Source organism: Motacilla alba, chromosome 11 (assembly GCF_015832195.1).
Source record: "Motacilla alba alba isolate MOTALB_02 chromosome 11, Motacilla_alba_V1.0_pri, whole genome shotgun sequence".
In the NCBI taxonomy this organism is placed as follows: domain Eukaryota; kingdom Metazoa; phylum Chordata; class Aves; order Passeriformes; family Motacillidae; genus Motacilla; species Motacilla alba.
In genome coordinates, this window is record NC_052026.1 from 8,385,388 (window position 1) to 8,410,118 (window position 24,731).

Here is a 24,731-nt window from a genome sequence, read left to right on the forward strand (position 1 = left end):
ATTTTGATCTAGGTGGGAAAACTGTGACACATTTTCATTCTCAATGGGTTGATGTTCATGATGAATAGACTTAATGCTGAAAAACACATGTTGGCTGAAATTACTCAACAATAAACAAACAGTAAAAGCCAACACTGCCTTCAAAGAAGAAGGGAAGAAAAGTAAATTACATGTGACAAACAGTATGAAGTAACCTGTTTTATAGCTATGCACACACATTATTGTTCTGACTTCCAAATGTGTTTTGTATTCACAGCAATCCCACTGAATTCAATTGGAACAACAGTTACTCAACACTCTTCAAAATTCAAGTGACATAAATATGAGATATAGCCAGTTCTATTAGAGATATTTTCAGAAAGGTGCATGTATTCCCTGTTCCTTTAGCGAATTTAGAATTAAGATTTCATGCAAACACCATGAAAAGAAATGAAGCTGCACTTGCAAATATCACAACTTCCACACGTCTGGTGAGTGCAGCCCCTCAAGGCCTCCATCTGCCTGGTTTTGGAGGGGCCTGTGTGCCCCAGTGACCCCAGTGGGTATCCCTGGAGCAGAGGAAACTGCCAGCTCCATCTGACCCAAGACTGGAAATGGGGTTTGCTCCAGCTGAGTAAATCTCCCATTCCTTGGGGATGGTGTGCATTAGGGCAAAGGACAATTAGTTAAGACTTTGGGGTTGTTAGTGAACAATTTTTAAGAAATTAATTAATTCAAACTTTAAAAAGAGCACCCAGAAATGTAACAACACACTGGTGAATATGAAGCACATTCCTGATTATCATAAACATTGGTCATGAATCTGCACAATGTTTGTAACTGGCCTGAGGGGACCTGCATGAAACGGAGGTGGGAAGGAAGTTCTCCACTTATCAATACCTGACAGAAATAACTGAAAGGCTTAAAAAGAAAATAACTATAGGTTTTTTACTATGCAAGATGAAAGTCAAACAGCATGGCTTGCCTAGGAGAGACATGTATTCTGCACTGTATGGTAATGCTACTTCTTTTTTCCTAACAGTACCCACCATTTTAAACAAGAAGAGACTTTTAAAACGAGCAAGCAAACAGACGCATTTGCCACCTGGTAAGATTGCTCTCGGTACACCAGTGTTTCCCTACAACAAATGTGCTGCATGAGAGTCCTTTCAAGTTTAACTGTCAGTGACCTGGCATCTGTGATCTGAGGACTTGCACTGCACCACACAACAAAACCATCCGCGAAAGCTGCTCTCTGCTTCCAACACATCTTTGCCCTTTTGACTGAAGGGCCTGATGACAAATCGTGCGACTGCGCTCTCAGGCGTTCAAAAGAAAAGCTGTGGCAACAGCCCAGGTCTCTTTTCCTCGAGCTCCCAACTCCATTGGTGCAGCTCAAGGAGGGATCCCATGGCCAACATTGCTGAGAGCCCGTTCAGGCTGCAGGGGATGAGCCCCATGGTGCCCACTGCAAGCACCTCCGTGTCACCGAGCAACGGATATCCCTCTCCTGTGGGTACCAAGCGCTGAGAGCAGCCCAGGCTGTGCCCCATCTCCTACACCACAAGTTTGTGAGAGACTTCCTGAATCTCTAAATGACTTTAAAGAATCTCTAAATTCTTTAGAGGCTTCTCAGGTTGTCAGTCAGCAGCGACCACGCTCCGGAGAAAGCCTCCCGTAGGGAGGATGCTCATCAGTGCAGGCAGGCAGGAGGGGGGAGCGCAGCTGGGGAGCCAGAGCGAATCCAAGCAGGAGACAACAGCCCCTCCAGCCCTGCTGCCCTCCTGCCAGGAGCCACGCAGAGCCTGGCAGGAACCTCCCCTCCATCCCTGCTGTGCTCCCAGCCCCAGCTGCAAGCACCACACTGCCCACAGACCAGAACAGGGGCACTTTCCTCAAAGTCCCCCGCAGCAGAGACACCTTCCTCCTGAATTGTTTTACAGTCTCAGGTGCTCATTTTCTCTATTCAGATGGCTCTAGTTTAACTAGCAATGCAGGTTTTCTTCTGACCACACATGTGTGGTTAGTTTTTTGGCTCCCACAAAATGTGAATGGTATGAGGTATTCTAGTTAGTAACTGTCTCTGTGCCTTGGCCACAGATACATGAGCGAGTGAATTTACGAGGAAAGGTGCAGGGCACAATTATTTGTTTAAATGGGATTAAAATTAGGGTAGGAGTGTACATCTCAATTTATCCCTGAAGAGAAGGAGGGACAGGAAATGTCTTGGCACTTGCAAACAAATATCTGTTTCCCCAAAAACTCGCTAACAGCACTCCTTCCATTTGAGAGCAGTCTCACACAGACATTGGCACTGATATCAGAGAATTAAATTAAATAAAGGGAAAAGCTATAGTCAATAACTTTCTCTCTAACTTTACCCACATGATGAGGACTGGTTATACTTATAAAAAATTATCTGGGAATATTAATAGACTAAGCAAGTCAGTAAAAGGAATGAGAGGGGAGAGAGAGAGGCCATGGGGAGAGAGAGATTGAATTTACCTTCCAAAAGTACATCTTGACACTAAAGGTACAGCAAGGCTTTTTACAGAAAGGTACAGGCTTTCTACACAAGAGTCCCCTAAATTAAACATGGGTGGAAGCTGGAGGTGGATGTTTAGGGTAGGGGCACATTTTCTGCACAGGAAAAATGGTCAAAAAATCAAAACAAAAAAAGCAAAAGACTCTATAAAAAATAAACAACCAAGATCTCTCTGGGAAATCAGACATCAGAGGTTTAAAAGACACACTTGTACCTCCAAAACCAGATGTGTTAAAAAAACATCTCCAGTCAATTAATGGCTGACAACACACACACTCCCACCACCGATATGAAAAACCATTGTTTTCATAAACAACACAAAGAGTTTTAAAGCTCAGACCAGATTCATTTGCAAAAAGCCTACTGTCCTAAATACACCTAAATAATGAAAACTCCTTGCCACCTCCCTGCAGTCTGTTTGGTTTTGCCCTTCCGAGACCCACGGCCAAAGCTCCCTGCCCAGACAGGAGCACAGACTGGGCAGCTCTGGTGTCTCCCACAGGAGAGTGAGAGAACAAGGTTCCCCAGATACAATTCACATATTATTTACATGTTTTCTCGAGGCTTTTCTGAAATTTATTTTAGTTCTGGTCAATAAGGCAAAAATGTTCATGACAGAAGAATTTTCTGACCACAAATAAACTGTGCTGCTGTCTAAAATAAGATCATTAGCCCATCTCACCCTTTCCAAAATTAGCAAAATTGGACAATGAATGAAAACTCAGTAACTGCTTCCTCACACCTGGGAGCTGATTTTAAAGACACATACAACTTTTGTTTGTTTGTTTGATTTTGGCTAACAATTTTCCCATTATGTAGGATTATCATACCTTGCATCTTTGGATTTTCTATGAACATAACCATAGTCCAGAGCCTCCTGGCTACCTGACATCAGGAAGACTGCAATGTCATGTCTGCCCTGAAGTCACTGTACACAGGATTAAGAGAGACTTCATTTTAATTCAGTTCTTTGGCTGGAATTGAGATACTGGATTTGATCCGATTTTTGTCTTACTGTGTTGCTTTGTATCAAAACACCCATTTTCCAGTGGGTGGTGCCTAACAAAACAGAAGCAGAGGTGTGAGCATGAAGGAAACAGCCATTATAAATGCACAGAAACACACCATGTCAACACAAACCAGCTGCCCAATATGTACAAAAGCTTTAAAAAAGGACAACCCAGTCATTATTTTAGAGCTTCACTACAGTTTCCATTTTAAAACAGTTTATTATCTATCTAGTGCCATAAGAGAAGGTTCCATTGCAAACACTGGAAATCAGACACCTCCTAACCATCAAATTCATCAGAATTTTTGTACAAAGTGTTATCAGGTAACAATATTTACCATGTACAGTAATTATGAAAAACTCTAAGGTTGTGCAATTATATATTTTAATTACACGATCTGATTAGGTTTTTTAATCACTTCATAAAAAGAAAGGAAATTCACTGAGGTTGTCAGAAAGTTAATAAAAACAAGGTAATTCACTGCAAAGGCTCACCATGGTGCCTTTCTAACTACTTCCTTGCTACACCCCACTGTGCCTAGGTATTGGAGGTCAACTACAAGTATTAATTTCCTTACTTTTATTAACTTTGGTGACAACATTTGTGCTCTTTTGGCATGGTATTTTTTGTTTCATTTAGCTGGAGGATATTTTAAGACATATGGACTCCTCAAAACCAAGAAACTGGGTGTCCTGACACCCATCAAGAGACTCAGCCTTGTCCTACTTGTCCTTAACCCCCTTGGAGGGACACTCAGGGAAGCCACTGGGAATGGCCAGGGACACTGGTGGCCACTGTCACACTGAGCTGTGTGAGCCTCACCACCAGCCTGCAAAACCCACCCAGCTTTGCAGTGTCACACGATAAATACATCAGCAAAGCTGGCTGCTCACATCAGGGCCACGAGGCACACAGGACATGGCAGCTCACAGAGGACCCAGCAGCAGTGAGAGATGCAGCTGCTGCAGGAGCCAGAGGCCAGGCCAGCCAGGTACCTGCCCGGGGCAGCTGGAATCACCCAGAATCCAGCTGTGCAACACAAGCAGCCCCTCAGAACCATCCTGCTGGCACTGCAAAGCGGGGCGTGAGGAGAGAGAGGGCTGGGGGGTGAGAGGTGCCAGAGGTGAGTCACCTTCTCCTGCTCCTGAGGCAGGACAGAGCACGTCTGGTTCACCTCTGGAAAATATTTTTTTTTTAAGTTTTGGATGCAGTTCTGCTCTAAGGAAACATTTTGTTTATGTCCAAAGTGGGAGTCTATAATGTAATACTTGGCTGTGGGATTCAGCAGCTCTGTTTTACTCATTTTTGGTTTGTCCTCTCCTCCTGCCAGCCCTTCTTTATTTTTCTCCTTTCTCTTTTTACCTTTCCACCCCCTCTCCTGTGATTCTCTGGGGAGAACAAATCACTTTGGGAGGTTTAATGGACTGACAAGAGCAGAAATTTAATCGTGGTGTGCAAGCACGGGCCAGGCACATCAGAAGCAAGCGCAGTGCAATCCATTTGGGCTGCCCCACCTGTGACCCCGGCCGGGCCAGGCACCCCCTCTCTGCAGGGGCCATGCAGGGAGAGAGGGGCCCTTCCTGCTCACATGGGACCTTGGTGGTGCCTGCTTCAGGAGGAGAGGGCTGCCAGATGCTGACAAGCCAAAAGCAGTTATTTCAGGAGACTTTTTTTTAATATAGAAACAGCTGACACAAAATGCATCTCACTGGGGAGGGAAACCATGCTCCCAGAAGTAAAAGACCACTAAAAAGCCTCTTTTTTTTCCAAGAGAAATCTAAAACAGTTTTGGGCCAGATATCACTTAGGTTTTTCATTTCCATTTTAGGAGACTTGCAGAGTGCCCTTGTAGTCCTGTCCCATCCATGGAGAATATTAAGGGGGCTGACGTGGGTGGATTAAAAGATGGTACAAAGCATTTCAGAAAGTAAGCACAACCTCAAAGAAAACCTGTCCCAGGCAAAACAGCCACTGGTGGGGGAGCTGCCTGAGCCTCCCTGCAGCCCCCTGTGCTGTGAAAGGTCTCCCCACACCCCGTGCACAGCCCTGGGCCGACAGGGGCAGGCACTCAGCTGCTGCCTAAGAAAGGCAGTGAAAAGGGGAGGGCACAAAATTATTTAAACAAGCTTTTATACAGAAAATGGAAAACGTTGTGTGCAACAACATGACTCCTTTTCCTTTGTACACCGTTTGCTGTTACAGATTACATTTGCAAAGTATAGCTTTCAATATAACATAGCCAAAAGCAACCCAACAGCATAATTTTCTTCCTGGGTACTTTATTTTTGAATTCCTCTACAAACAATGAAACAGAGATTTGGAAAAAATAAGAAAACAAAGAAGCCCCTTCTCACACGCATGTAAACCCGGGTAAACTTACAAGAGACCATCTTTTGAACAACCACTGTGATTTACTCTTGCTTGTGGTGCCTGTGCTGGCTACTGCCAGTAAATCCTAAGGGCACACAGTGAGTGATACCAGACGCTCTGCACACCCACTACTACAAAGACTGCTCAGTTGAAAAGCATGTGTAGTATTTTTCTATCACCATCTCCTGCATTTTCAGTTTTTCACTTTTAGGCACCTTGTCTACCTGACAAAGCTACAGCATAGCCATGACATTTATTTAAAGCTTGCTGTTCTGTGCAACTGGGTGGCATAACAAGGACCAGGGAACTAGAGCTTTAAAACACATTTCCTGGCTGATAATGCAGATTAAGAGAGCTACAAAAGACAAATATTAAGGACAAATATCAGTCATATCCAAAAAACAGAAGTATTTTCTAGCAGGATCATAACCAACCAATACCCTGAGATATCCAAAGGGAAGAATCTCTATCCTTTCACTCATCCTTGTCATTTGAAACTGCAGTGTGCTCTTTAATAATAATCTCAAAATGATCCAAATACTTTCCAGGACCTTATTCTATGACAAGTTATATTCTAACAAAAATCAGTCATTTCAAAAGTTACCACATATTACTGGCTTTTTTCCTTCCCTTTCACTTATATTTTTCATCTTGTTCCTCTCTGCCATTTTTCCATCTCATCCCAAAGCCAGATTATTACACTGCAAATGTGGGGCAGGTCCAGATACCCAAGGGGAGATCCAAGATCTTCCCTCCTGAGGAAACTTCATAGTGAACTCAATGACTATCTGTGATGTTTGCTGGTACTAGGGAATAATATTTCCCTTGGGCACTTTCTGGATAGAATCTACCACCTGGGTTAAGTCATTATTACAATCAAGCAGAAAAAAAAGGGAGGGAGAGTAGAGATGAAAAAACACTACAGCAAGCATCATTACAGCTCATCAAAAGTGCATTAGAAAACACCTGATAATATACTCTGAACATTAATGATCCTTACAATATACCATATTAATGCAGATGTTATCTGAATTCTCAGAAACTAATTTTTCCAATCACACACTTCTTTAAAATTGGTGTTGGAAAAAACATCTCTAGAATCTATTAGTTGCCAGCATTTTTTTCTGTTTCCAGAAACAAACAAATAAAATAACACCTCTCTAACTGTATGTGCTGCAGATCACAAAGCTCAAATGAGCACCCTGGCACTGGGACGCTTATTGGCATTCACAGGCAACGTGTTACAGCTAAAATGGACAATGGTCAGCAAATATTAATAAAGAGGTTGTGATTGTGTTGCCTTACACTGCACTGTTATCACTACTAAGATCAATTTAACTGGCTGCCTGAAACTCTCCAATGCTGGGCAGCAATTTCCCTTGCAATTTTTCCACCTTCAGGTTAGAAGGGAGACACATGAACGCCACAGAACTGATAGTGCAGCTCTGTTATAAGGGGCTAAGTGCCAGGTTAAAGAACAGGTTAGTTGTCTGAAGAGCCTAATACTTCTAATAACTCAAATGGAGGTCAAAAAAATAATTCTAGGCACTGCTTAAGTCCTATATTCCTCCTTTAGAGAGACTGCAAATCATGTCAAGTTCTGCATAAATAGGTTTTGTGGGGGTATTAGAGGGTGAATTACTGTCATCTAGGTGCTAGTGCTTAGTAAAGCAAGGATGATCAAACCCATTTTGCCAAAATCCAATGTGAACTGCTGCTCTGAAAGAAAGGTCACCCAATCAAGAATGCTTCATAACAAAAGTGATTAAACAAACAACAACAAAAAAAATCCACAAACACACATGCATTTTTACAAAGGAGTGGTTTGGAAATACAACAGTCACACCTAAAGACCATTCCCTGACTGTTATTTGAAAGCTGAAGAGAAATCTTTTTCCTAAACAAGGAGCTGGTAAAGGTTTGCAGCATCTCAGAATTACTTCTAGAAATAAAGGAAGCAGGAATTATTTTTAGTGCAGCTGAGAGGCCAGGCATATTTCAGGCAATCTCCCAGAGCCAGCTTCTGTACCATGTGGGACATAAACCCACAAACTATGAAAGAACCCAAATCAGTATTGTTTTCTCAAGTGACATCCATTATCCCTCATCTGAGAAAATTAACACGTGTATGCAGAAGCTCAATAAAGTAAGCTCAGAGCTAAAAGTCTAAGATTAACTCTTTATGCCTCACAATAAATGTCATCTTTTAAGTCAGCAAAATGCTAATATATTCTAATTCATATTCAGTGCTTCTGCCATTTAAAGCAAGCAGGGACATCAAAATACAGTTAGGTTCAAGCACAGTTTCAAATGTTACAGTACACAGGGTAATCAAGAATTTCCAAATTCCAAAGACCTACAGTGATATGAAAATGGAGATACAGAAGGGCAATTAGACCAACACATGCTGGTTTGGGGAGCATTAGGAAGAGTGTCACAAAATGAATAAAACCCAGCTTTTGTGCAAAGTCTCTTATTTTCTGACATCTGAGGTAAGCACTGTATCTAGTAGTAAAATGCTATGAATGTTAAATGTAGGCAACCTTTGTGCTCTGCCAGTTTATTCTAGATCAAATGATAATATTTGAAGATTTCTATTCCAAGCCAGCGCTCAGTATTTTTCTTCATCTTCCTGATCTGCCCAAAAGATTATATTCAATGAATCAGATAGATCTTTGTCTTCTTTTTACTCAGATTAATAAATTAGGCAGCCCATAAATCTGAATGGTTCTTACTCTGAAGAGTGAAACACAAAGAATGATTGATAAGGCTGAATTTACCACCTCAGTACATAGAAACCTCCAGGCAGGTATTAATTCTATATTGAGTTTTTCTACAACATACACTTACTCTTGCACCACAACATGCTCACACACATCACCAGCTATCCAGAACAAAAGAAAGGGAGGCTTTTCTTGACCCACCAGGTGCATTGTGCTTGTTCCCAAATAGTGCTCTGAGATGGCTAAATGAGGAAAGCAGTGAAGAGCAAGACACAGTTTGTGACATTAGTATTTGAACAGCCAGGCAACTTTTGCAGTCCCTGTGTTATTCCTCTCAGCAACACAGAAACAGATCTTGCATCTGGTGGCGTGTCCGTCTTGGGGACATTTTGCTACCCAGCAAGAGTGCAGGAAACGATGTCTGCAGAACAGTGAATTCTGAAGCAGGGATAATAAAAATAATCTGATCGTTACCCCTGTGCTTTAAAAATTGGACCCCCTGGCAAGTAGCCAAAATAAAACATCAAAGAGGACCTCCACAAGCCAGCCTCAGGATCAACATTCATGTGAGAGCCCATCACCTACTTACCCTGACAGCAGGCAAGAAAAGTTGGAGACATCTGCTTGGAGGCCAGGGGTCAGGCTGGCCGGGCCGTGCTGCACACACAGCACAGGGTGGAAATGTCAGCATGTGCTGGGTGTGCTGGCCAGGCTGGGCTCTGGGGCTGCAGGGGGGCTTCTGTGAGAAGGGGTCAGGGGCTGCCCTGTGCTGGATACAGCTGGCTACACAACAGACCCACCGCTGACTGACCATCACTGCACTGGCCATAACCCCCCACTGCCCAGCACTCCTGGGGCACGGAGCAAAATTAGGTTAGTTTCCCCCAAATCGAGTCTGTTTTGCCCACGACAGTAATTGCTGAGCCATCTCCCTGTCTTTGTGTCAACTCAGCTTTTTCATCTTACTTTCTCTGCCAGTCCTCTTGAGGCTGGGGGGAGAGAGAGCAGCTGGGTGGGCATCTGGCAGCCAGCCAGCATTAGCCCACTGCAGGGTAGCTGACTGCAAAATCTTCTCTAAACAAGGAAGAATAAACAATACCTGAATCTGTACCTGTAGGGCCTGAATTTATTGATTGTGTTTGACTCTGCATTCCATTAAAAACATTTCTCCTGATAATGTGTAATGCAAGAACTTGCAAACCATACTACTGACCTCCCAAACGTGATGCTGCCTGCATGCAAGTTAGATATAGAGGTTATTTTGGCTGTGTTGGGGTTCACTGGTGCTAAGGGTGATTGAGGTGGGCCAACTTTTTCATGCAAGAAGTTAGCAGCAAGTTGTTCCACTGACGGCTTAGGAAGAAAAACAATATATCAGCAACTGTTCCATGTGAAACACTTCCCAGACTAGTTCAAAGATGGGTTTATGCGGGTGCTGAAGCACAGGGGGACAAAGAGTAAAAAAGCTTCTAAGTTGCTGCAAGTTTTAGAAATCAAAAAACCATTGATCAAAGAGAACCCTCCATAATATTTTCCTATAAAATAACTTTGATTTATTGTGAAAAAATCAATAAGAGTTGATTACTGAAAATGGCAACATGAACATAAATACCCTTCAGGCATCTCACAAGTACCTCTGCAAATCACACAGCAGTGCTAGGCACATGCCACTGCTGCTAATCACATCCTCTGCCACACAACCAGATGAGCTTCCTGAAGTTGCAGGGATGAAGAAACTACCAAGGCTGTGCAAGGAGATACAAGAGCAGAACATATATTCAAGATATTAGATGTCAGTGGCAGCAGTTCCTTCACACACACACACGAGGTGTCATCATGTCCCTTTCTAAGATATCACTGTGCACTCTTCTACAAACCTCAGCCTAAAACCCTGTTGCAAGGTCTTCATGAAGCTGCTGAGGTTGATTAAATACTTCATACATCTCTGTTATTGCTCTACAGCAGCACTTTGTGCTTCCTTTTTCACAAAGGGATAAAGCAGCCTCCACAAAATAAAGGACCAGTTCCACTTTTGAAGCTAAAGCATTTTACTGGATGGTGTGTTTAGCCTTCTTAGTGTGACCAATAAAGATATGAGTGAGTTGGGCTCATTCTTTGCCCACAGAGAGAAAAGATGGATGTTTTGACACGAAGCATTTGCCAGACACTTGGCAAAACAGCCTTCAAAATAGTACTTGCAACTGCTTTTCCAGATTCCAGCAAGAGAGGGGAGGGGACAGGATCATTGACTGCCTCATCTGACCAAGGCAACTTCTGTTAGAAGCTGGTCTTGTTTTAATTAAAGGCACACTTGCTTTTAACTCTGAGACTAAGATACTTAGTTTGCAGAGACCCACGTTCATTCTCCTACAAGGATGTGACAGAGACCTGTGGATGTCTGGCATGATCAAAAGGAAACATGGCAATAATATGTCAAGTCACAAATTATTCCAGCCTCTTCCCAATGTGCAGGAGATCCCACATTCCAACTATCCATATGGTTCAGCTGGGGAGCACTTTTACCAACATAAGGCCCCTTGAAAGCGAGGGTTTTCTTTGAGTTTTTAATCACAATTGCTTGTTATTCTTAATTACTTGTTACTTCCACTACACTATGAAGCTTAACCTGATTTCTGCTGGAAGAGTACAAGTCAGGAAGGTGGTTTCCTTTTTGCTAATAGGGAAAGTTTTGTTAGTAGGGAGGGGGGACCAAAGCTACCTTACAATTCACACAAGCAGAATTACCTCTTGGTAGCAACACAAATCATAGTGCCCCTTCTTGATACTAGTATCTATCTTTGTCAAATCCTTTAGAACTAAACATTATGTAAATAAACTACAGAGAAGGGGTAGGACAGCACGGTGCAGTGATAAAGAACAACTAAGAAACTATCTTTTTCCTTCTTAAAACCAGGTATTGGAAAAGGTATATTGAGTCTTATAGGCAGAAACAGGTGCTAAATGGCCCACAATAAGGAAATTTTACTTCTTTTGTGAATACAAACCAAACATTTTCAAACATAATAATTTCAGCAGATGCATGAAAAAAGACCAATTTAAATGTTCTTAACGGTTGCTCTGTTAAGTCAGATATTTTGTTTATTATAATCCTGCATCTATAAGTTCATGGAAGCCATAACCCCAAAGGAAGCCATCCACTCCACATTAGCTACATCCTCCCATCTCCTCCATGGATTTTTTGCTATGAAACAGCAACATCAGGAGACAGCTCTGTATTTCCTCACAGTTGCACCCCACTAACACAAGGATTTACTGCCACACTGAGGGAGCCATATGGAGTCATATGCTCTTCTTTCCCATCCCCTTTTCCTATTAAAGTTGAGACATTTAATGGGCAGTTCCCCTTCAGACACACATGGATCTACAAACATCTGGCAACTCAAGAGCCAGCAGCTCTTGCTCTGTTTAACTTGTCAGGTTTAACCTGTGATTCAGCTTGGATCCAGGCTGCCAGTGATTTCCAGCCACAAGAGCTACAGCACTGGCCCAATAACATTTTCATCTGTACAGACAAGCTGTGTGCAGTTGTAAACAGAGCAGAACTCTGCTCAAGAGTACTTCTAGGCACTAGAAAGCACAAGTCAAAAGAGGCAGCTCCATACTCTCTGCTTATGAGAACATACCCTGTCTCTCCACAGGGAATATTTATTATGATGGCCTATAATCCACTTAACATCTTCTGACAAAGTCTATCAGTCTTTAATAACTTTGATTCCAGAAGTTCAATGGCAACAGGGAGGAAAATTCATAGGGAGAAAGCGACTTCCACAAGAATTCCCCTTTATGAACCTGCACACCCTGTGATAGCAGACAGGATCATTGCTTATGTGTACCTATCAGCTTTGATGATAATTGCAACCCACTTGACACTTCTGTTGAAAGGCAGTATTACCAACAAGAAATCTGATAAATATTCAACAAAATCTAAATTAAATAATTCTATTCATCTTGAGGTCACCATCTCTAAAACTGTTTCAAAATATTTGTGTCTTAAAGAGATAGGGAGGGGAGGAGGGAACCCTGCTTCTTAGACCAAAATGACTGAATCACTGCATTAATGAACACAACTTTTTTTATTTTTCAAGTTCAGTGAAAGAATGCCATCTATGCAAAAATTTGATCCCACATTACAAAATAATTACATGATAATTACATGAGCATTAAGATGTCTACCCCCCGAGTAAAGCCACTGCACCCAACCGCTAACTAAGGCAGGCCTGGAATGTTTCAGCTTATTAAGGAGAAATCCAGCATTGAGCAAAACCTCCAGCTGAAGCAGATTTCCACTCTTTTACTCCTCTGATTTCTAATTAATAATTAAAACATGTTCCTTTCTTTGGAAACCCAATTAGACTTGCGCATCAGCCTGAAAACAAACTTTTTTTAGTAGCTAAGCTACTTCTCATGGTTTAATGGGGTGGCAGGAGTGTTTTCTACATAGCTCCACTGACACAATTCATTTATTTCTTTCCATTCTACAATGGATATTGTAATCCATCCCCAACAATATAAACATTACATTTGCACAGCTAATTAGGATGTTGGCAGTATGAATTAGTGACCCTCTGATTTCTTCCAGTCAGGGCCGCCCCTGCTGCCTGCACTACTTAGGATTCACAATTAGGCAATTATATTTTCAGCATCTTTTTTTCCTCTCTAATGCTACCTCTTTCCTCACATTCAATATGACCATATGCACCAAATGAAGAGTTGTGTAGTTTATTTTGGGGTGGGGAATAAGGGAAGGAAGGGAGGGAGAGACACAAAGTGTCACGTTCAATCCTTTGCCCTATCAATCTCTGCTAACTCGGTATCAGAGAACGACAGAGGGTCTAAGACTGCAAATTATCTCCATAAATGTTTTAAAGAAGTGATTATGCAGAGTGGGTAGGAGATATATTCTGACTGGGAATGAAGCAAAAGGAAAGAGGGACAAAATAAATAAATCCTGATCTCTGGGTGCAGTGGGCTGGTACTGAACCTCCGTGCACGGCTGCGGTCACCAAGCTGTCCCCAGCCACAGGATGATGACAAATTGGAGAGAATTCAGAAGAAGGCAACAGAAGTGATTAATGGGCTGGATGGACTGATTTATGAGGAAAGGTTAAAAGGTCTGATTATATGTATCTTTGTTAAAGAACAGCTAGGGAAGGTGCAGGAACTGCTTCCAAGGGGTTCATGCACGGTAAACACCATCACTGCATTCCACTGAGCATTTGGGGAGGGCAGGAGGAGAGAAGAAAGCACAATTTTATGCTAGACACTAGGAAAATACCTGCAATAAATGTTAGAAAAGAGCTGTTTCCAACAGGAAGGACTAGAAACCTCACCATTTGAGAGCTGTAATGGACAAAGCACTAAGAAAATACACTGCAGGGGATAATGTCTGTTTTAATGTTGATGCTTGTTTAACTCACTGACTAATGCACACTGTGGAGACATAGCATCTTTATTAAAGCACAGACTATATCTCTAAGTCCTCTGCTGTGAAAAGTTCTCCATTAAAATCACTTATTACTAGGGGCACTGGAAACAATTTGGGCCAAGTATGTGCCACTGCATATCAGCTCCCAGTCCACAGCTGAGGAATCCAGAGGATCCAAGAGTACCAGTGAGGGCAAATTAAATCTCTCAGTTCTCAAATACTAACCCAGCATTTTTTAAGTTCTGTAATCCAAACAAACAAAACCCACCATCCTCCAACCTAGACCACTCTGTAGAATAAAACTGTCCTCTATTTTAGTCTTTAAATATGGAATAATTTTATGTCCTAGAAAATCAAGTGTTTAAGAGCAAGTTAACCTTGGCATTTGTGTGACTGAAGAACAAAAATAAATCAAGATTACTAAACTATTAGCAGTAATGAACCCAATATTCCTACTTATACCCAAGTAAATTAGAAATCCTGCCATTGAATTAAGCCAATGGAAATATAGTGAAGTAGAAACTGGTATGAATTAGCAGGAGACCAAGCCAAACATAACCAGAGTGACACATTTCCAGGCCATGTGCAGAGCTCAAACCAGGAAAAATAATTTACAATCAGCTCATGGAGACAGGAAGCAATGATGGCAGGCACAGAGGCTCCATGGCTGCTGTAGCTCGAGCAAGCAAAGCTGGAAAATCCACGCGGTGCTGGCCCTCCCCACAAATCGCAACAGACACCAGCCCAGACTGTAGCACTATTGGCAAATCATTGTTTGAAGAGTAATTCCACCTCCAACTGCGCCCTGCCACTATTCACAAATATAGCTATACATATTGCCTGTAGAGACGTGAAACATTTCAACTTCTACAGCGGCCTGTCCATCATCCTTCCCATGCACAAGGCTACGCACAGCCTCAAGCCAGCACAGCTGGACCTCCAGGTGCCAGATTAGGAGAAACCGAAAAGGTCTTTTTCCAAGAAAAATACAACACTCCTTCCCCCACTCCCTGCTCACGTGCATGGGTGAGAACTAAGCAGGCTTGAGGGGCTTTATTTATTCCCTGCTAAAAAACCATTAAGCTCTACTGTACAGATCCGAGTCTGCCAAATTCTGTCACTTCATGCTTTGGATGTAAATTATAAAAAGAAACCAGGGGAAAAAATACAGTAGAAAACAGATGCTCTGGATTACAGTGCTGGGGTTTTTTTTCCGAAACTACCATTTCCTTTATAGTTTCATTTATTTGGTAAGCAGAGGAGCATGACATGTTCACTGCCATAAAAGGGAAGACAATGGCTTTCCAAACCTTTGACATTTAAATCCATTTCCTTCCTCAATGATGAGACAAAACCCCTTCCCTTTGAGAAACTAGACTCCCCTGCTAGACAAGGAGCAGCACACAACAGTCAATAACACATCAGCAGCACTGTCTGGAGGCTCCACATTCTGTTAACATTCCCAACTGCATTAGAAAGGTAAGAAACTCGGTAGCTTTGTGCCTCAGTTTCCCCATCCATGAAATAAGAAACATAATACTGCACTGCTTCACAAAGTTTGTTTAAAATGTTCTTGTATGTTTGTTTAAAATGTTCTTAAAATGTTCTTGAAATGAACCAGCCTCAACAAGCAAGTAACTCAAATTGAGCTTTCAATTGATACCCCTAATGCTCAACTGAACTTTGAGTTCAGCTTCTCAATTGACACCACTAAAAACATTTACACAAAAGTTTCACACAGCCGTGAAACTGAACCCTCTTGTGTAGTTTACAGTACATTGAATCACTATACATCAGCACAAGTTTTGTGGCTCTTAGGACAGTCTATGGAAAGCACCAAGAGCAGAAAACCCTGATAAAAATCTGAAACTAAAACCTCAGCCCTACTGCAACTACCAACTCACAAAACCTACACATTACAGCATCATTGATTTGTCTTGAACTGACCAAAGTTTGTAGTTCAGAAGAGAAGGTGGAAAGTACTGAGAGTCTCTCATGAAACTTTTGAATGTCGTTTGAATTTGAGACTTGTTATTTTCAGCTTTGATTAGTCACTGGATCTGTCACTAGTTCACTGCAGCAGAAACTCAGTGATGCATTAAACACTTTTCGTTACTAAATTCAAAACAGTTTCTCTTTCACCAAGACTGCAGCCATGCTACCTTGTTCACTCAGCTTGCCAGAACAGGCCAGTTTGGTTACAAAAATCTTAGCTCCAGAAAGAGTTAATAAAACTTTAAATTTGCCTTTGGTTCTTATTGTATGCGCTTATTTCCAGAGCATTTCCAAATTGTATTAGTTTAACAGACTAGTGTACCTAAATCTTTTTAGCCACATACATCACTCACCAGCATGATTTTATTACAAGGGATATGTTATTAAAGCTTAACCTTGCACTCAGTCACTAATCAAAAACAATTCAAGAAAGCAAATCAAATGTTCCAACTTAACTAAAATCTCCTTCCTTTAAGCAACAAATAAAGCCTGGCTGGCTTGCAGGGAAACTTCCATGTATCAGCATCAGCTCACTCAAATCAGGCACGTTTCTTAAGTCTAAATTTAGCTGCTTGCATTTCTTCAGAACTTTAATTCCTGAATATTGTGTTGAACCTAGTGAGACTGTTGAAGTGCCAGATCTTAAGGCTGCAGTCATATTGAGATTTCTTTATGGCAAATATAAGAAGCAAATTTGCTGTAATACACAGGCAAGCAGTTGGGAACAAACACACCAGCAAAGGGATCAGAAGCCAAGATCCACCTTCCAGTCATGCTGGCAATGCTGAATCTCACCTATGTGCCAGTGAGGAGTATGGTAAGCTACTTAAGCAGTTGAAGAGAAAATAATTGTACATACATATAGGAAGGTTGATTTCATGGAGACACCTCTTAGGTTTTCAAATCCCTCCTTCACTGGAAGCAGAATCAATCAATGAGCGCTCATTTTTGGACAGGATGAGACCATGCCTTCACTCAGAAAACAGGAGCTCCTAAAACTCTGCCGTGCCAGCGAGGAGCCCCAGCAGTGGGGACACCTGCAGGGACACCTGTGTCCTCTCTGTGCTGGAACAGGCTCCGAGTCACAGCAGGTGGACAGGTTTCACCCATGGATAACCAATCCTCATCGCCCTGGAAAGGCGAGCGCGGCACAGGCGCTGCCGGTTTCACCACTTCTTGTGACAGAAGACGGAGCAACTTCTGCTTTGCGAGAGCAAGTTTAAAATTTATATTATAACGCTGAATGCACCAAAGCTGCCAAGAGACATTGAACTCATGGGATCTGTGAAAGTTTTTCACACCTGTGTTTTTCTCCTGTGCCTAATATTATGGGAGGCATTTTGGAGGATTTTACAATGCAAGTTTCAATGAGACACTTACAGTCTCCCTCAGGCAAATTGTCACAGCTGCAGAGGTCTGCTACCCAGCTGCCAATCAAGGCAGGCAGGGAGTATGTGCAGTGAAATCACAAAAAAGGCAGGCTTCATTAGACTGCTGAAACCTAACTAGAGGCTATCTGGGCGTGCTTGAGCCCTTAAAACAGGGTTGCTTTAGAAAGAGGGATTTTTTTTCCTTTCCAAGTGAAGAAAGGGCCCTAGTACTCATTGAGGAATGTATTGGTACCAACTTTCCCCTTTGCAATTTCAATGTTTGTTTTCTCTGTCTAAAAAAAGAAATTACATCGCCCTAAAAGCTTCTATTATTAGATTAGCTGATATAGCTGGAAAAAGTGGACAAGATTACAGGTTCCACATCCCTTTGCCAGGCCTCAGAAGTGTGTCTACTTTTTCCAATGCTAGAAGCTGTTCCAGTGAAATATTCCTTTCTACAACCTTTCCTTCCCTTATTTCCTTAAAGCACTCCAGCTACAAAACCACTGGCACTGAAGACCAACTGTGCTGGAAGAACTGGAAGAGAATTTTTCCTCCTTCATGCCTAACAAAAATATTCTGAGGAAACCAAATGCATTTAAACAATTTTTTTTTAAAAAAAGAGCTCTACAGACAAGGACAAACACACAGAAGTTCAGCCCAAATAACGTTCAAGTGGGAAATTTAAAAGCACATGGAAACAAGTGGCATATTGTAAGGCATTTAACAAAGTTAATTTTAGGTATTCACTACATCTGGTCTTGGCCCCTATTCAGCAAACTATTTAAGCATGTGCTCAGGTTTAAGCAAGTGCAGGCTGAAAAGCCTACGTGTCCCATCACGTGCTCCAGTTGGGCATCTGCTGAACTACTTTGCTGATCCAGGACCATAATGTATAATAAGAATCGCCCTGAAAGTTATCTAATTAACAGCTGTTATTTTAAGAACTACACAAATGTAATGCACATTTTATGTCCCTAAAAGAGCAGGTGTCATGAAGGCATAAATCCACATCTAATATTGTTTCAGACACAAAGCCGCTTATGCAGATATATTTTGTGAATGAAAAGAAAAAGGTAGGCTTTAAACCAAAATATAGTCAGACTCATCAAGCTGCCTCTGTCCATTACCGCACTTAATCTTCGTTATCCTCACTGCTTCTTTGTTACTTCTTACTGACAATTTGCTATATTTTGCCTCTAATTAATTCTACCAGGAAAATGTTTGATTTTATTTTTAATTTGTGCCTGTTCAGGTCTTCTTCTGAACACCAAAACCACTGACAAGATGTTCAAACATTAATGTTTAAGTGGCTTAGCAGCAGACCTATAGTTTTTTGAATTTTCAGATAGTCACAAATGCTGCTAAAATAAAAGGCACTGGGGAAAGCTGAGCTCCCCCTCCATGCCGCGGGTGCCTCGAGAGCTGAAGTTTGAAAATTCTGGGCTCCCTATTTACAATTACAGCTGCATTTCCCGAGCGGATTGTGCCGTGACGGCTGAACCCTGCAAATGTCACCGGGCCGGCTCGGGCAGGGCGCAGCAGCAGCAGCAGAGCCATTGTTGCTGGGGCCCGCAGGGAGGAGGTGCCGCCGAGGCAGATGGGGACCGCGGTAATGCGGAGCTCCCCGGGGACACCGCGGCCAGGGGCTCCGCCAGCACCACCTGCCTCCCTGGGGCTGCGGCGGGGCGCACGGGGGGCTCCCCCGCTGCGGGGGCACGGGGCCATGGGGCTGCCTTCCACGCCTGTGCCACCCTCCAAAGCACGGCACAGGGATGTCACATGTGCCACCTTCCAAAGCACGGCACGGGGGGCCCTGTGTGCCATCCCCTGCCATCCCCCAAAGCACGGCACGGTGGGCCCTGTGTACCACCTTCCAAAGCACGGCACGGGGGTGTCACATGTGCCACCCCATGCAGCCTGGCAGGGGGTGTCCCCCCGGTGGCTGGCAGAGGGGTTCCTGCTCGTGCCACATCCGATGCTGCTCCAGCCCCAGTGCACCCACCCTGGCTGCAGTGCAGCTACTCGGTTTGCGTGTCCCGTGTCCCGTGAGGAAGAGGGAGCACACAGAGACATGCCAGGCTTCCGTGATTTCAAGACACCATCAAGAACCTTCAGCCCTTCTCTCCTGCTAATGTTACTAATAACTTCCATATTGTCATCTATCTTACCTGAGCTAACAGTTTATAAACCGCCACCTGCAGCTTGTCCCTTATAGTTTATTAACATACACTAATAAACAGTATGCTTCACTCCCACTGTGCTGCCAAGTGAAGCCAGTCAGAATAACTGCATTAGCTTTACTGTTCTTTCTCAGCACATTTTTCCCACATGGGAACAATTAGGACAAACTCCCTCCAGATTATATTTTGAGATCCATCATATTTGCAGGAAAATAATAATAATAATAATAATCTTTTTCACAAATGCATCTGTAGGCATCTACAGAAAATTAGCCTGACTGACGTTACCAAAAGTGATAGGTTCCTAATCTCCTCAGCAGTTCCTCTGCATGGAAAGGGTTAATGCTCCCCAGGCTCTGACTTACACCTATTATGCTCAAGTTTAAAAATAAGATGTGAAAGATGCATTATATAAGGCCAGTACTGCTATCCTGCCCATCTCCTATTTTGGAATTAAAGATCATCATTGCTCACATCAAAGGGGCTGGGTGAGAATAAAAGAAAAGACAGGAACAATGAAAATAGCTACCCGACACGAACCAGATCAAAGGACCAGGCACAGAAAATGAAGAGCTAGGGGGTCCTTTAATTACTGTCCACATCCTTCAAGTCATGTGGTGAGAAAGAAGAGAAAAAAGTTTTGAAGGCCACTGGGTTTTGTCTTGCTGTGGCTCCTGTTTCCACAGTCTGTGCCAGTTCCCTACAAACTGCTCTGCTTTTTATTTTTTAATTTTTTTTTCTTCATTTTATTAAAGTCAAATAGGACTCCTGGACTCCAAAACTCCTCCCCTTATGCCGGGAGGAGGAGAGGGAAGGAGGGGTAAGAGGGGCAGTAGTACAGATAGTCTGTAGCAATTGCCTGAAACAATTTCAGGAGGACTGCTCCAGGCAGCGCCCCAGGAGCTGCTTTGGGAAGGAGAGCTCTGGCTACCTGAGGCTAGTCTTTATTTGCCGGCCTCCCGGGTTGAGAAAACTTCAAATTCACATAGGGCACTGCTCCATGGGGCAGCAGATCAAACCTGGCTACTAGCTGTTTGAGCTCAGCAGCAGAAAAAAGGATTGCTCTGGGACTGAGCATAAGTAGAAGCATGATTAAACTTCAAACATACACACACACCCCCCCCCCTTTTTTTATACACAGCAGACAGTTATGGCTAATATTTCGATATGGACTTTAAAAATACGCTGCAAATAACTTACTCCAGCCTGCTGGCTGTGGGCTTAAAAATAATAAAAATTCAAACTAGCTGTGTTATTGCAATGAAGTCAAATGTTCAGATTTACATATCATGGATCATTAAGGGAATGTCAAGGTATTTTAAATGATCTCTTTTTATTTAACTCTCAAGATTAAAATTCAGATATTTGGCCATTGACTGTAGTGACACATTATACCATTTACTTCCTTCTAGTTATACTTCAAATGTGGTACATTTCTCTCTAATTACTCCTGACTTATGTTTCACAGAATCACAGAATAGCCAGGGTTGGAAGGGACCTCTGGAGATCATCTAGTCCAACCCCTGAATGTTTATTTTTAAAAAGACAGAATAAAACATGTTATAAGGAAGCAATAAAACACAGATTGAAAAACTGATCGGGAAGAAACTGACCGAACTTTCTAGGAAGCAACAGTGCTTTGCTCTATTAAAAATATTCCGTAAAAGAAAAGCCCTGGGATGTTCCCAAGAAATTGTATTTGCTAATATAGATGCGAGCAGTGGACACAGATAGAAGTCACTGAAGAGGAAAATGCCTTCCTGTCTCAGGTCAGTTTGCTTGGGTTTATGCTGTGTGCCAAACTAGAGCATGCAAAGCATTCAAACACAATTTTACAGACTTTGAAGAAGGAAGCTCATATCACCAAGACAACATCTAGAAAAGGGGAACACAGGATACAAAGGCATCCTTCTTCCCATCCTATTTACAGCTTGGAAACTGTAGACAAGCAGTAAGGATGATCTTTTAAGAGGCAATTCAGCCTCCAAATTCCAATGAGTGCCAAGTTACTTCATCTTCTTTCTGATGAAAGTTGCCTCCATCTCTTCCTGCTCTTGGACACTAACATGCAGCAAACAGCCGTTCTCAGGAGGCCAGCTGAGGACTAAATTAAGCAGATATAGACTACAAAGCTGCTTTCCAAAGTGGGCATCATGCCTAGGCTCTACATCTAAGCAGTATGCTAGGTACGTGTACCAAGTTCCAGTTAGCCGTCTTGCAAACATCCGCGGTGGGAACCTTGCCCAAACAAGCCTTCAAAGCCACCGTGGCTCTGGTGGGATCACAGCAGTGGGACTGGGACATTTGCCTTCTTGTTACAGGTCTCAAAGTGTCACATTATCCATTTAGATAGCCTTTTGATTGAGAGAGCTTCCCTTTTGGGCTTAGCCCCAAATGCCAAGAACAGATGAGATGGTTTAAGAAATTCTCCAGGTAAAACATGAAAAGGATGCTTAAGATCCAGCTTCTGACGAATAGCTGCACTCAGGGAGCCACAAGGGCTAGGGAAATAAACATGGTCAATTAAATGAACTGATTGAAAAGAAATCAGAGATCCCTCTGGGGAAAATCTGACATGTGGTCATACAGCCACTGCAGTCTTTTTGGAAGGTGGTAAATTGGGCAAAAGCTGGGAAGAACTGGAGTGCCTTACACATTTGGCAAAAGGTGGTTGTCATAAGGAAGGGCATAATCTTTAAAGGAAATAAAATACAAAGAAACATCCATGATGGGTTCAAAAGGAGGCTCCAACCAGCTCACTCAAAGCCTCTTGAAACCTCAGCACTGAGTAGAGAATTCTATTGGGAAAATACAGTAAAGGCTCTTCAGCAAATGTTCTGTCCTTTCCATAGACTGTCCCACAAAATGCACTGGTAGATGCTGAGAAATCTTCCCAAACATTCCAAGATGAATTAATATGAAGGAATTAATTGGAGTGCAAACTAATAAGGATGGCGCAGAATAAGACTAACTTTATTTTATCTCATTAAAAAAAATACTTACATGCTCATTCATGGGAAGGAATAATTTCCTAATAGTTCAGCTATTTTTGATGCCTTTGTTCAGACAAGATCAAGAGACAGTGGGCTCACCAACAGGACGGCCAGAAGTTAAATATCTGCACGGAGAGCTACCTCCACTTTGTGTCTTGCCTTCACATCTTTGAGAGTCCAATGCTGGTGCTGCCCAAGCCGTGGTGCATTTTGTCTGGGCCCTGAGCTCAAGCTCAGATGGAACTGGAGCAGGCTGAGCACACATTCTCTCCTAGATAAGTGGTCTGGAAAGGCCATAAATGTGAATGCAGGCTGTTGAGACAATGCCAGCATATCTAAAAATCAGAGTAATGAGCTCAAGCTGCCGTCACTAGGAGCATGTGTGCCTTTTCCTGTCTCACTTTCTGGAAACCCATGGGTATTCCTGCAAAGGGAGGGACATCCTAAAGTGGTTGCTGACTCTAACCCAAGAGAAGGGCATCTTGCAGAGCTGATTGAGCTATTTACCTAGGAACTGAAGCAACATTTGCTGTTGGGATTGAGGAATTCTTATTTTGCCTGTGGAAGTCAATCACCTGGTTCTCATCTAACTTTGCTAGAAGAGAGCACTACTCATTAAGCCTTTTCAACCTGCACCAGAAACAAAACTCAAACTTCACATTTTCTTTTTCCTCAGAATGTTCAATCACAGAGTAATTTAGTTTGGAAAGGAAATACGGAGATCACCTCTATATAAAGTGTTTCTCAAAGTCTTTTCTTTTACTACCAGAAGAAAGTCACCATTCATTTTCAATAATTTTTTTTTTGAGGACGCTTTACCAAAAAAATTTCTCTGGCAGGCTGGAAGCCCATCTCTCACTGGGTAGAGAAGACACTACCTGCCCATGCTTCCTAGAAGCAGGACATTTGCTTTCTGTGTCTATTTCTATGACAATGTCTCAGGGAAATCATGAGACAGCCATCAATGTTGGAAAAGAAAGCAGAACTGCCTGGCCAAAAGCACAGGAAAGTAAAATCAAGTAGATGCATTTCTTCCTTCTACTAAGTTTTGAACTTTTTTAAAAGTGGAAGATATTATCCTCTGCTGAAGTTGTTGATTTCATCCTATATTTCCCACGTCTTCTGAGTCAACTGTCTTAGCCTGTGTATTTCACTGCAGTTGCTGCTTCCAGATCCACTCTACCTTTTACCAGTCTATTCCCCTCCTTCTCACCCCATTCTTTTTTGACATTTCTCATCTTCCTCTTGGCAGTTCCCACCCTGACTCACATCCTCTGCCCCCATTTCCAGTCCTGCTACTCTAGCCTTCCTCTAGAACACAATCTGTCAGCTTCCCCGATTTCAAGACCTTGCTTACCCTGTTTTCATCCTTCCTACATTTCTGTCATCTCCATGGTCAGAGCATACAAGTCTATCCCTTCCTGAAGTCATTAACTTTCCTTGCCAACTGTTTTGTCCACCAGCTCTGCAAACCCAAGACCAGGGACAATGGGTAATACAAAGCAATATAAAAGAGAGCATCAATGCATGGCAATGGAGAGACTGCTGCTCACACAACAAAGATCTGGGGGAAAAAACAAAAAAACAACAACAAAAACCAAAACCAACCCATAAACTGTCAAAATTACATGTCATAGGTGAATTTAACACACATTCAAAGATTAGGGGGGAAAAGTTAAAGATAATGTGCTTCAGAAAGGCACTATTGCTCAGCTAACACTCCTTAAACCTTGCTCTTTCAGCTCTGGAAGTGCCATTTCACAAGTCTCCTGCACACTTAAATACAACTAAAAGACAAAGCAGAACTCTGATGCTTCTTAATGGCTATTCACACTGCTCCAGTGTTCACATGGCTATCTCAACCTAAAGTACCTGATGCCTTACTGAACTTGCCTACTTGTCCTGTATGACACACGTAGTCATGCTGATCATTTTTGTGTGACAAGTTTTCTCAAAACCTTGAGGTTTTACAATTCTAAAACATTTTTAAAGATTCACGTGAGCTCCTAAGGCAACTACAAACCTGATTAAATCTGCTGCCAATGTGATCATTTCCCTTACAGTTTAATTCGGATATATTCCTGCATGCTTCCACAGAATCAACTTTAAATAACCTG

General features: G+C 42.5%; 1 protein-coding gene across 10 annotated transcripts in view; it reads right to left on the reverse strand.

Moving 5' to 3' along the window:
- Nucleotides 1–24,731, reverse strand: part of ZNF423 (zinc finger protein 423) — a 281,287-nt gene that overhangs the window by 106,118 nt on the left and 150,438 nt on the right. The gene's annotated exons all lie outside the window — the stretch shown is intronic.